Raw genomic sequence first — 13,255 nt, forward strand, 5'->3', positions numbered from 1 at the left:
TTCCAGGTGAGGAAACACTTCAGTTGTGAGTTTCTCTGGGCCGTCTCCTGTATCGGGTGCAATACGGCCTCATCCAGAACTGCAAGACGCAAGATAGATTGGGGAAACATTTTGTCGAACAACTTTGCTCCGTCCGCAACGAGTAGGATTCCCCAATGGTTAACCATTTTAATTCCACTGCCCATTCCCATTCTGACATGTTGGTCCATGGATTCCTCTACTGCCATGATGAAGCCACCCTCGGGTTGGAGGAGCAACACTTCATATTCCGTCTGGGTAGCCCTCAACCTGATAGAATGAACATCGATTTCTCTAACCCGCTAATTTCTCCATTCTCCTCTCTTTGTTTTAATTTTCTATTCGGGATTCGCTCTTGCGTCCTCACCTCTCCTCGTATGTTTACCACCTCCCTCTATTCAACCCGCCCCTCCAAACTGATTTCTGCCTTTCAACCCTTTTCCTTTTCCACCAATCACCACCCAGCCTCACAAATATTCCCCTTTACCCAGCATATCTAACTTCCATCTTAACCTGGCTTCTCCTATGGCCCCCAGTTTTCAATACTGCACTTTCCCCAACATATCTACCTCTTGTTCTCACCTGGCTCCACCTATCACCTCCCAGTTTTCAATCTCCCCTTTCCCCTACATATCTACATTCCTTCCTCACCTGTCACCTCCCAGTTTTCAATCTTCCCTTTCCCCATCATATCTACCCTCCTTCCTCACCTGTCACCTCCCAGTTTTCAATCTCCCCTTTCCCCATCATATCTACCCTCCTTCCTCACCTGTCACCTCCCAGTTTTCAATCTCCCCTTTCCCCATCATATCTACCCTCCTTCCTCACCTGTCACCTCCCAGTTTTCAATCTCCCCTTTCCCCATCATATCTACCCTCCTTCCTCACCTGGCTTCACCTATCACTTTGTAGCGTGAACTCCTTCTCCTCCCCGACTTTCTTATTCTGGCTTCTTCCCACTTCCTTTCCAGTACTGATAAAGGAACATAATTTTTTATTCCTCTCCATAGATGCTGACTGACCTGCTGAGATGATCCAGTGTTTTGTGTGCGTTACTCTTATATTTGTGCCAAAAAACACCCATCATCGATCACCGCCCACCTGGTCTTTGATTCCATTCCCCCCCCCCCTCCTTTCATTGCCATAGACTGCTGTCCTGGGCATTCCCCACAGTTTTGTTGTTCATATAACAGAAACAAAAGTCCGATGATAACAGTCACAGTCACTCACTTGGTCTCACCAGATCCGCGGCTTTTCTTTTGCCTGATGATCACGTTCGCCCACTTTGTCTGAAACTCAAAAATACCTTAATTTCTCTTTCCCAGTGGTGACGAATGGGGCTCCGCCTGAAACATTATCTGTTTCCCTTTGTACTAATGTGACCGACCCGTGAACTTCGCAGTGGAGCAGCAAGTCGCCGCTTTATTTAACTTGCACGTTGATGTGAAGAAGCGAAACGTCCCTGCTCCTGGGTTCACAAAAGGACCCGGAGAGTCGCAGTGAGATCCGTGAGGCAGTACCAGCGAACGGCCACTGGAGGGCACCGAGGGTCCGGGTCCTGTGTAGCAGCGCAGAACACTTCAGAGTTCAAAGTAAATTCAGTGTCGAAGCACAAATATGCTACCGTTAGATGCATTTTCTCCAGAGGATTCACAGTAAGTGAAAGAAACAGAATACGATCAATGAAAGAGTGCACACAAGACGGACAATCAATGCAGAAAACATAACAGACTGCGAAAATACAAAAACGCAAAATAATAATCAAATAAAGTTAACTAATGGAGCAGCAACCCTCCATGGAAAACATCCCTATGATCTGAGCAGACAAGGTATGAAGAAGGAAACGTGGAACGCTCGGGTCAGAGTTGGAGACCTCTTCCCAGAAACAGAGGGGTTCGTTGTGGCATTACAGGGCCAGGTGTTTAACACAAAAATGTTACAAATCCATAATAAAAGTCCAACAAATTAAAGCCGATAAATGCAGAAAATGACAAGGGACATCAGAAACAATCCAACACATTACAAGATGGAGCAGCAGTTTAACTCAATCTGATTATTTACACATGGACAGTCAATTGGCAAACATCATTCACCAAAATCTTGCTTTAAAATGCAAACTCATAAAAGACACCATACCTTACTATAAGTACAAACCTGTTCTAGATTAGGGTTAGAGTCGTACAATTATTTTATGACTGATTCTTTACAGGACAATCCATAATACCGTCTGCATATATAATATTACTGGATTAAAAAGGCAATAACAACGTACATAATCGATATAGCCATTGCAAACACACATAGCAAACAATTAACAAGTGAAAAGCACCAGAACTATACTGAATTAACATAGAAAATAGATGCAGGAGTTGGCCATTCGGCCCTTCGAGCCTGCACCGCCATTTATTATGATCATGGCTGATCATCCAACTCAGAACCCTGCCCCAGCCTTCCCTCCATACCACCTGATCCCCGTAGCCACAAGGGCCATATCTAACTCCTTTGTAAATATAGCCAATGAACTGGCCTCAACTGTTTCCTGTGGCAGAGAATTCCACAGATTCACCACTCTGTGTGAAGAAGTTTTTCCTAATCTCGGTCCTAAAAGGCTTCCCCTTTATCCTCAAACTGTGACCCCTCGTTCTGGACTTCCCCAACATCGGGAACAATCTTCCTGCATCTAGCCTGTCCAATCCCTTTAGGATTTTATACGTTTCAATCAGATCTCCCCTCAATCTTCTAAATTCCAACGAGTATAAGCCCAGTTCATCCAGTCTTTCTTCATATGAAAGTCCCGCCATCCCAGGAATCAATCTGGTGAACCTTCTTTGTACTCCTTCTATGGCAAGGATGTCTTTCCTCAGATTAGGGGACCAAAACTGCACACAATACTCCAGGTGTGGTCTCACCAAGGCCTTGTACAACTGCAGTAGTACCTCCCTGCTCCTGTACTCGAATCCTCTCGCTATAAATGCCAGCATACCATTCGCCTTTTTCACCGCCTGCTGTACCTGCATGCCCACTTTCAATGACTGGTGTATAATGACACCCAGGTCTCGTTGCATCTCCCCTTTTCCTAATCGGCCACCATTCAGATAATAATCTGTTTTCCTATTTGTGCCACCAAAGTGGATAACCTCACATTTATCCACATTAAATTGCATCTGCCGTGAATTGAAGGAAGAAATTGAAAGACGATCGAGCATGTACAGGGTATATATTGTCCCAATGGTAATATCAACAACTACCATCTCAAAGTCACTACACAATAGCATTAAAGCAATATTTCTGTAAATCTGCTGAAAACCACTATACTGTACAACAGTAGAATGGTTTGAGGTCCGGAGTTATTGAGGAATGAGTGTGCTTCAGCACCCCCGTACTTCAGGCTAGCGTGAGCTGAGAAAGTATTAATAATAACAAAGCAAAAATGTCTCTAGCATGAAATGTCCGGTTTGAAAGTGAGTTGTGGAAACAGTCAGTGTTGGTGTGAGTGAAGTTCAGTGAATTTATCCATCTGGTTCAAGTGGCGATAACATAAATTTAAACATGAAATACACTGGTGCCCTGTAAGAGTTTCTGTTGGTTTGATCGTCCATGTACAATATATTAAGTTTATGTCAACATCAATGTAAGCAAGACAGGTCGTGGTAGTGTTCTGTTTTCTGTATGTGGATTTTTTAAATAAATAAATAAACGTATTAGAAACAGCACGGAGCGCTCAAAACGTACAGCAAAGGCCACTGGATCAACAGCGTCCCTGAATAGGCTGGAACCACCAGCATTTCGGATACAGTGTCGAACACGCTGACCGATTGCATCGTACAGCCCACCTGAATAAAAGCGGAACACATGGACACTTCTTGGTTTTGGAGGCGGCGAATACAGATCGGTGTTTCGACTGGCTTTTTACAATCTGCATCCGTGAGAGGATTCAAGGCGTCAAAACCGATATAAACACGTAGTCGGCAGGATTTGAACCTGCGCGGGGAAACCCCAATGGATTTCTAGTCCATCGCCTTAACCACTCGGCCACGACTACAAGTTCTTCACAGCTGGATTCAAATCCCGGAGTCAGATAAACAGGGTTGATCCTGAACTAAAAGCGGGAATTGCTGGAAATATTCAGCAGATCTGTTAGCGTCTGTGAAGAGAGAAACCGAATTCACGTTCAGCTCAATGACCTTTCACCAGGAAATCAGTCACTGAATTGGATGGAGTCTCAGTCAGAGCAGAGCAGGATCGGGAGATGTAGAATCCTTCTGCGGGGATTAAGAAACTCCTCGGGTAAAACGACCCTGATGGGAGTATTTTATAGACTTTCGAATTGTAGCCACGGATCTGGTCTACAATTTACAGCGGAAGACAGAGAAAAAAAAACATGTAAGAAAGGCAACGTTACGTCAGAGGGAGTATTTCAATAGCCATATAGATGGAAAATCAAGTTGATGAATACGTGGAATGCCTCTGAGATATCTGTTTGGTTGAGCCTACTGGGGAAAAACAATTCAGCACTGGGTGTTGCGTTGTGTAGTTTTTTGGGCTATGTTGTTATTAAGTTACCTCTAACTTGACTGCAGTCTGGACAGCTGTTGTGAACAAGCCAAGGTAGATAATCCATCAATGGATTAAACTCACAGTAGCAATTAAAACACGCTGCTGTTCAGAAGCGATTGGTGCGGGAATTCTGCTAATGAGTGGCCTCAATGGTCGAAGGCTCCACTGAAGGTTGCATGTAATACGAAGTGTGGAAAGGAAATGAGGCTAATGTATGTTGGTATTTGCTTGGTGTGGTGAATAATACTTATTCCATTGATACTTCAAGCGTATCTGACAAGAAGGGAACTCTAAGTTGCAATTTTTTTTTTGGTTTTTAATGTTTTAAACATGTTATTAAACTATGGGATCTGTTATCCAAGACTATTAAATATTATGTGGGTTTAGCTAATGACTTTTTGCAGAATCCATCCCTTTTGGAATAAAGTTTGGAACTGAGGTTTAAATGCATATGTTTTACTTCCCATGTTATTATTGCTTTGCTCTTTGTACTGATGGTTACACAAGACATTTCCCCCCGTGTTGTTGTTGTTGTTTTTTTTTTTTTTTTTTTTTAAGGCCAACTTTAATAACTTCAATATTTGAAAAGCACATGCCATTCTAAAATTTCTTTGTGTTGATCTTGTTTAATTTCTTATAGCTATGTTGTATTTTAAAATAATTAATTACTGTTAAATTCCTTGATATATCGTGTGAAATTGGTTACATGTTATCATGTTTCTTCACGCTTTGTTATGACAATATTTTTAAATCCTTATCGGTATTTTTTGATATAGTCATGAATTCTGCTGTTCCTTTTGTGCTATATTCACTGAGACATAAACAGTAATGTGATCGCCAGAACTTTCCGTGGATCGAAAAGGAGGAGATGTTGGCCACAGAAGATTTCAAATATGCAACATAACATAGAACTCGAATGGCTCAAGGACAGTGGAAGCAGACAGAACAAGTGTCTTTGTACCAGCCATGTACTTGGAAGTGAATATGTAATTTTGTGGAACCGTTTTACATCTTCCATTTTATGAGATGAAAATTTTGGTGTTTTAAAGTAAACACAACGTTGCTTCAGGTAAATTGCGGGTTAAGAAATCTTTTGCAAATTAGAAGTTATTGTGAAGTGTTTTTGATATAATATAACATGCAAATGTGTGAATGTTGGGGTCAATCCCTGTCTGGAGTGATTGAAACTGTCACAATGGCGGGGGGGGGGCGTAGATGGTGGACCCAACAGCAAGACACAGACACTGAAGTACAAGGAACAGGACTTGACTAGAGTAGGGACGTGACAGGATGTAAACAAGGAGCAGGGACAAGAACACAGACATGGGCTAGGACATGGACAAGACAGGGAATCCGGACAAGGAGATATACACTCGGAGCTTGGGCTCCGAGCCAGAGTCTGGACAATGGCCCAGAACCTGGGTCTTGCCTCGGGCTCGGGCCCTAGAACCAGCCAACGACATGACATGACTACAGAACACATGGCTGGGATCTAGAGTGTAGAAGCCTGCAGGCTGGAGTCTTGGCTCTTGAGGCCTGCGGAGGCTGAGACTCGGAGACAGACTGGGAACTGTACATCAACATAGAGCCGGGACTTATACTTCAAAAAGCCGGGACTCATCTTTAACACACTAACATGAGACAGGACAGTACATAGACAGAGAGCTGGGACTTAACCTTAGACAAGCCAGAACTCAACTATCTCCACACCAAGGTGGGACAGGTCCATCCGTCGGGTAACGGCAGAACGACTGGACTTACCCGACAGAGGCAAAGACAAGACAAGACAGGACCCCATGCAGGGCAACGGCAGAACTGCCTGACTTACCCCACAGAGGCGTGGACAAGACAAGACAGATCCTCCCGCAGGCAACGGAAGAAACGGCCTGACTTACCCCACGGAGACGAGGACAAGAAGAGACAAACACCGAAGAACTACAGGAAGTTCCACCTCTGCATCGGGGTTGCTCTGAGTCGCAGTTCGGCCAGCAACCTCAGCTGGCTACGGAAACAACCAGATCCCTACCTAGCTCGGAGTGGCTGGCAGCCACTCAGCTGACCCTGGAAACAGCCGAATCCATACCACAAAGACAGCTCCGACTACCGACAGCAAGGCTCCATGAAGCGATGGTTCTCCAACGCGGCCTAAAGATGGAGTGGCCGCTCCAGCCTTCCACAGGCAGGTTACTCCCAGAGTATCTTGGCAAGACGAACTAGCAGCCTGCACGCAACCCCAAGGCTACTTATATTCCAAACTCCAAGATGGGAATCAGGTGCCTATGATCAACTCAATCAAAACAAGGGACAGCTGGAAGACCCGGAGTCCTGAGTCCACGACTGGACTGTGAACCGGAATGCAGATTTCACGGACCGGACCATGACACAAACTGGTTCCTGAAGGGAACAAAGAGCCATAAACTACCGATTGACGCTTGCTGAGAAGAGGGCAATAAATGGATACTGACCTGGAGCAGAGTCAACAGAAAGGAGAATTCAAGCCATTCAGATAACCTACAGTCAATGACACTGGAATGGGATAACTGAACTGGAAAATATGAATATAAAAGTGGAAACTTCGAATGTGCTAGCAGCGATAACTCTTTCCAGAAACCCACCATCGCAAGGAAGAACTCCCAAGTCAGTGACTGGGAGAAGAAAGGATGGATCACTTGGCCAACTGAGATGCCCCAGTTTGGTGATATAGATGAGAAAATTAGTCTGAGTGAGTATTGGTATAGCGGGAACAGCAGAATTCCTGTTCTAAATTGTTGGCCCGGTGTCGACACAGTTACGTTGTTGTTTATGCAGAGACAATAAAGTGCGAGTTTTGTTTACTGTATTTACAAGTTACAGAGTGAATTTCCTAACCTAGTTCGATAGGACTATCGACGGATTGGAACAAAAATACTCTTCCAGAGGCACTTCAAAAATTCCATTTGTTATCTTGCACAAAAAATGATCTGGTTAATTTTGGAGAAGTTGAAATATCTGATTGCTGTAACCCTATCTACAATATGACATTTCTGTGTGATTTGCCAGCAGATCTGCTCCTCAAAATGGAGAGAATTGCAGTATAATCCCAGCAATGTCGTTTTTGGTGGTTATTTTATTTATTCCTAAACTCAACTCATACTTACATATTCATCGGTTTTTCTAAAGAACATGGACAATCAGAATTTTTTTTTTCACAGTTGCTGATGCGTGAGGCAGGCGCCATTTGCAGGAATAAAACCTGCTGCAGAGTGAGGATTGATCCGACAGAGAGCGGCTCGGGATCTGGTGGAATCACATGGAGCATGGGAGCCGCTTCACTCCTCGAAACTCCCGCAACATGGAGCGACAGTGGTATAGGGATGAGCACAGCTGCCTTTCAAGCAGCTCACCCGGGTTCGATTCCCGGCGATCGCCGTGTGTTGTACCTGTTTTTCAGCACTTGTCTCATAAACGTCTGGGTCTGGAATCACTCAGTCACATTACATCCTTCTCTATGAAATGAAAATTTCTGCCCGTAGTGCGTCTGCAATTTCAGCCCAGAGTTTCTCTTTCCGAATTGTCTTACCGTCATCGAGTATTGGTCTCGCCCTATCTGAGATGTCCCCGTTTTCACTTCCCACACAACTTCTCACCTTCTTTGACACTGAAAGCTCTCTTTTTCTCCCACCATTTCTAATTCAGTGTCACAATCAGAAAGGTTAATGCCGTGTCATCACTCACAAATGTTTCTTGAGGTGATGAGTGTTTCCAGTATTTTCTGTCCAGTCTGTTCAATACCAGACACAGCTTCATGCAGTGGAGAACAAGATGTGTTGGACAAACGCTGAGCACAACAGCAATTGTCGTTTTATCCGCGAAGTTCTCAACAAATCTCGGAAAGTGATGAAGTGAGTGGATGGAAATTTCAATTAGAAGTACAAGTTTTTCTGTTTAAGTGAAATGTGTGCTGTGTTCACAGGTGACGTGACGGCAATTTGCGGTAAAATACTCTGCTGAAGAATAACAGACGATGGTTTCCATCTGTCGGCCTCTGGATAACGGGCCCAGCACATTCCCGCCGCGCCATTCTGCTGATAGGTAAATATCTCTGTTCCTCTCCTGTCTTTCTATTTGTTAATTTTGACGCTTTCCCCCGATTATCTATTGTTTTGTTTGTTGGATTATTTTCCCTGTCTAATTTCTCTCGTGTCTCTCTCACGCTTTTACCTTCCACCCCGTCCTCCTTTCCCTGTTCATCACTTCCTGCCCCATCCGGTTATTATCCGGTCTCTGTGCTCCGACCCAGCTGGATATCTCGTCCCGACATTTCAGCAACGGATCTGATTTTCATTATCATTCTGGCCCTATTCCTACGGCCCTGCAGTCAGACACACTGGCTATCTCCCTCTGTGTCTCCTTGCCTTCCTTCTCTCTGTCAGCGGGCTGTTATTTAGGCTATAAACACAGGTGCTGGAAATCCCAAACACTGAATGCCGGAGCAAATCACCAGGTCAGACAGCATCTCTGGGGAGGAGTAAACAGTCGGTGTTTCCTGTGGAGATGCTGCCTGGCCCGCTGAATTTCTCCTCCATTTGTGTATGCTATTTCGGTCAGTCTCCGACATAACGAGCAGCGACCGCAGTCTGAGGTGCAGCGGAGAATACACCCACACTCCGGGATTTATTTTGTCCAGTCCCGAGTCCCGTTCACCTCCCAATCCGTCCATATGATCGAATGAAGATCAGAATTCCGTCAGTTTTCAATAGTCCGCAAATCACTGGGTCTGAATGTGAAAGTGAGCTGCTGTCAGCAGTCCTCTCTCCCCTCTGTAGAGTCCTGCCGTCGGATGTCTTGCGATTCTCGTACCAGACGGTCTAGCAAGTGGTTAGAGCTCTCTCAATGATGTTCCTGTGAAATAAAAACAGATTGAAGAGGGGTTGGGGAGGTCTCACTGAAGCCAGGAAGTGGACACACCGGTGCGCTTTCTTGCTGTTCTTTGTGGCGTTCAGAGGGCAGGTTTGGTGGTCCACTCTCTCTCTCTCTCTCTCTCTCTGGAGGAGCCGTTTATTTGCGGTAATGAGCGATCCCTTGGCCTAATGAATCTTCTCTTTAGTCTTGTCCACGTTGAGACTCAACGCATCATTGTGCTAATTGCAAACCTGACGATTGGGTAGATTGACGATTTGCAATGTTCAAAATTCAATGCTCACTAGCGTGGAGATGCCGGGGATTGAACCCGGGACCTCATACATGCAAAGCATGCGCTCTTCCACTGAGCTACATCCCCGCTTGAACCACAGAAGTGTTCAGGTCCAAACCTTCCTGCATATCACAATTGAGCAGTTCAACACAGGTAATGGCTGATGGCCACAGTCATTCGGCCCCGAGTCTGCTCCACCATCCAGTGCGATCATACTTGATCCTTCTTTAGTTCTCTTCCCAAACACCATGATAATTTTTGTGGAATGAAACCAATTAGATTCCAGCAGAATGATCACGGAAAAGGAAACACATACCACATTCTGAAGGATAATTTCAATCTCGCTGTTATGACTATTGAATGGTTTCCTTGTGAAAAAAGATGGACGCTTGACCTCACAATCTACCCCGTTATGACACTTCATCTTATTGTTTACCTGCACTGTGCTTTCTCTGTCGCTGTTGCACTTTATTCTACATTTTATTGTTGATTTACCTTGTTCTCTGTCAATGCACTCTGTAATGATATGATGTCTATGAATAGTATGAAAGAGAAGCTTTTGTCACATATTGTATCTAGGTATGGCAGCAGAAAGGGAGCACGGACACAGAACACGGACACTAAACACGGGGACAAAAAGAGACAGTTCCGAACTCAACGATAGATAGTTTCTTCTCTTGGCGCGGCAATGCTCCACTCTCACTCCGGCGGTTGAACTTGATGGGGATACTGACGAGGATGCAGGCGACGGTTTCAGGCAGGAAAGGAAGGGAACAGTCCAGCAAACAATCCCTGGTTTGCAGAGGTATTTACGTGCCAGACCGAAATGAGAATCGGTGCGTCAATTAAGGCACCCAACAGAACAAAGGAGAAAAGAGGAAAACCCGGAACAAGGATCGATAGATCGGACTGTAAACCGGAATGCGGACGTCACGGACCGGACCATGACAATGGGGAGTGTATTGATCCCGGGGTCGGAGAAAACAGGACTATTACTGAAGTAAAATCTGAAACTGCCGGAAATATTCCACAGCTCAGACAGCATCTATGGAGGGAGAATCAGAGTTCACGTTTCAGGTCGGTGACTTTCACCCTGAGCTCTGGGCCTTTAGAGGAGAGAATCTCACTAAGTTGCAATCGTTCTTGGATACTTCCAATCAGTTCTCCTCGAGACTTTTCAGGTGTTAAATTAAGTGTCCTTGGACTTGTGACTTCAGGATGGCTTCTTGTAAGCTTTTCAAGAGTCAAGGGCTTTATATAGCTGGGCACAGATTCTTTACTGCCCTGCAGTGTATGTAAAATGGCAGCGCTAATCTCTCGGGCAACAGTTGGCCCAGATCCTTGCCCAGTGAATTTCCAACCGAGTTATTCTGAGCTATCAAAGACCTTATAAGTTCTGCTGCTTTGTCTCTTTTGTTAATAACGTTCCTAGTTTTGTTTAATCCTTCTGAGTCTGCTTGCTGCAGCGCTTAGTTCCAAAGATCCAGTGTGACCTTCTTCCTCATCAACTCCCCTTGTAAGCTGCTCGAAAACTCTATTAGACTGGTTAAATGCAAGCTATTATGGACAAAGTCATGTTGACTGTCTCTAATCAGGCGCTGCCTATCCAAATATATACGTACTGTTTATGTCTGGTTCTCGAGAATATTTCAGTTATTTACCCGTTGCTAATTTCAGATTCAGCGGCTTGTAATTTCAAGGAACCTTTCTTAAACAACAGAGCAACAAACCTTCTGAACATCGCCCGTGGTTAAGGATATGTGAAATATATCTGCGATGGCCCCTGCTATTTCTGCACAAACCTTCAACAAGGACAAAGGGATACCTTACGAGGCCATGAAGTATTTACACCCCAATTTGCCCCCTGTTTTGCAATCAGAGTATTGCCCATAACCTCACTAATGTTTTATCTTAGTTATATAGATTGTGCGTCCGTTTCCTGAGAAAATTAAAGTAAAAAAAAATATTTTAAGTTCTCCCTAATCTCCTTTAGCTCCATTTACAGATGACCACGCTGACCATCGTGAAGGCCAATGTTGTCCCTTGCTATCCTTTTGCTCTTAATATATCTGTAGAATCCCTTGGGATTCTCCTTCTAGTTGTCTGCCAAAGCAAACTTATACTTTCCTTTCCTCTCCTAATTTGCCCTTGAAGTGTTGTTTGCATTCTTTGCATGATTAAAGCATCATGGGTCCCTCGTCCCCGGTGTATCAAGGTACACACTCGTGCCCCAGTCTATCGCAGAGGGCGAAATCCTCAAAACTGTCAAAATACGTAAAAATATCATTCTCATTCCACCGCTGGCTATTAATATCACTTTCTGCAGAAAGAAGGAGCAGGTCGTTGTTCTCCATGGCCAGAGACACCGTGTCTGCATCTGTATCCCACAACCGAGTTAATCATGGGACGATACATTCCCCAGACTTTTGAACATTTTTGTCCCGTGTATCCGCCTTTTCCTCGCCTCGACGCCCCGGTCACTTTGTGTCGTCCCGTCGCCTCCCATAACTGAACAGGCTAACGCGCTTGAGAAGCGGAATCATCTGGGCCAGATGGGCTTCATTGCAGAGATATGAAAGAGGTAGCTGAACAGATGGTGCGCCTTTTCAAGAATCACTAGATTCAGAAATGTTTCCGGAAAGTGAAAAATTTAAGCTATCTCTCCAACTTTTGAAGAATGGAAGGGGGCAACAGCCATCTGGCCTGATTTCAGTGTTTAGCATGATGTTGGAATCCATTTGCATTACTTTACAAATAATATATTTTCTAATTAACTGATGTTTTGGTAAGGAGAAAATTCAGACATTAGGTACAAATGGAGTTAGGTGTCCTTGTGCAGGATTCCCCAAATGTTGACTTGCAGCTTGAGTTGGGAGTAAGGAGGCAAATACAATGTTCGCATTCAGTTTGAGAGGACACACGTACAGTGTAATCTCATTTTAGAAAGGCAGAGACGAGTCACGGTCACGTGATGGGTGGATTTATTCAGGAGTAACAAGTCGGCATGGTGCAGGGTTTAGCAGTAAATTTGAGTACGTTTCACAAAACAGGCGGGTTAAAAACATTTGTACACATTAGTCTCTGTACGGTGTGAGATTCTGGGTTTCATTTCGTACCTGTCAATCTCTGATGCAGGTGAAACTGGGGGTTCATTCTGTACCTGCCAGTCGCTGGTACAGTGTGAGAGTGTGGGGTTCATTCTGTACCCGTCAGTCTCTAGTACAGTGTGAGAGTGTGGGGTTCATTCTGTATCCGTCAGTCTCTGGTACAGTGTGAGATTATGGGGTTCATTCTGTACCTCTTACTGTCTGGTACAGTGTTAGAGTGTGGGGTTCATTCTGTATCCATCAGTCTCTGGTACAGTGTGAGACTGGGGGTTCATTGTGTACCTGCCAGTCTCTGGTACAGTGTGAGACTGGGGGTTCATTGTGTACCTGTCAGTTTCTGGTATAGTACAGAGGTTTAGTCCACAGTTTACCTCGAAGTAATGTTAATTCAATTTCATTAC

General features: G+C 44.6%; 1 long non-coding RNA gene and 2 other non-coding genes across 3 annotated transcripts in view; all 3 read right to left on the reverse strand.

Annotated features, from left to right (window-relative positions):
• LOC140188998 (uncharacterized) overlaps positions 1-13,255 on the reverse strand; it is a 516,848-nt gene that overhangs the window by 434,543 nt on the left and 69,050 nt on the right. The gene's annotated exons all lie outside the window — the stretch shown is intronic.
• trnas-aga (transfer RNA serine (anticodon AGA)) lies at positions 3,978-4,059 on the reverse strand. Its single transcript has one exon. It is a non-coding gene; the product is annotated as a tRNA-Ser (tRNA).
• trnaa-ugc (transfer RNA alanine (anticodon UGC)) lies at positions 9,763-9,834 on the reverse strand. Its single transcript has one exon. It is a non-coding gene; the product is annotated as a tRNA-Ala (tRNA).

This window comes from Mobula birostris, chromosome 28 (assembly GCF_030028105.1).
Source record: "Mobula birostris isolate sMobBir1 chromosome 28, sMobBir1.hap1, whole genome shotgun sequence".
Taxonomy (NCBI): domain Eukaryota; kingdom Metazoa; phylum Chordata; class Chondrichthyes; order Myliobatiformes; family Myliobatidae; genus Mobula; species Mobula birostris.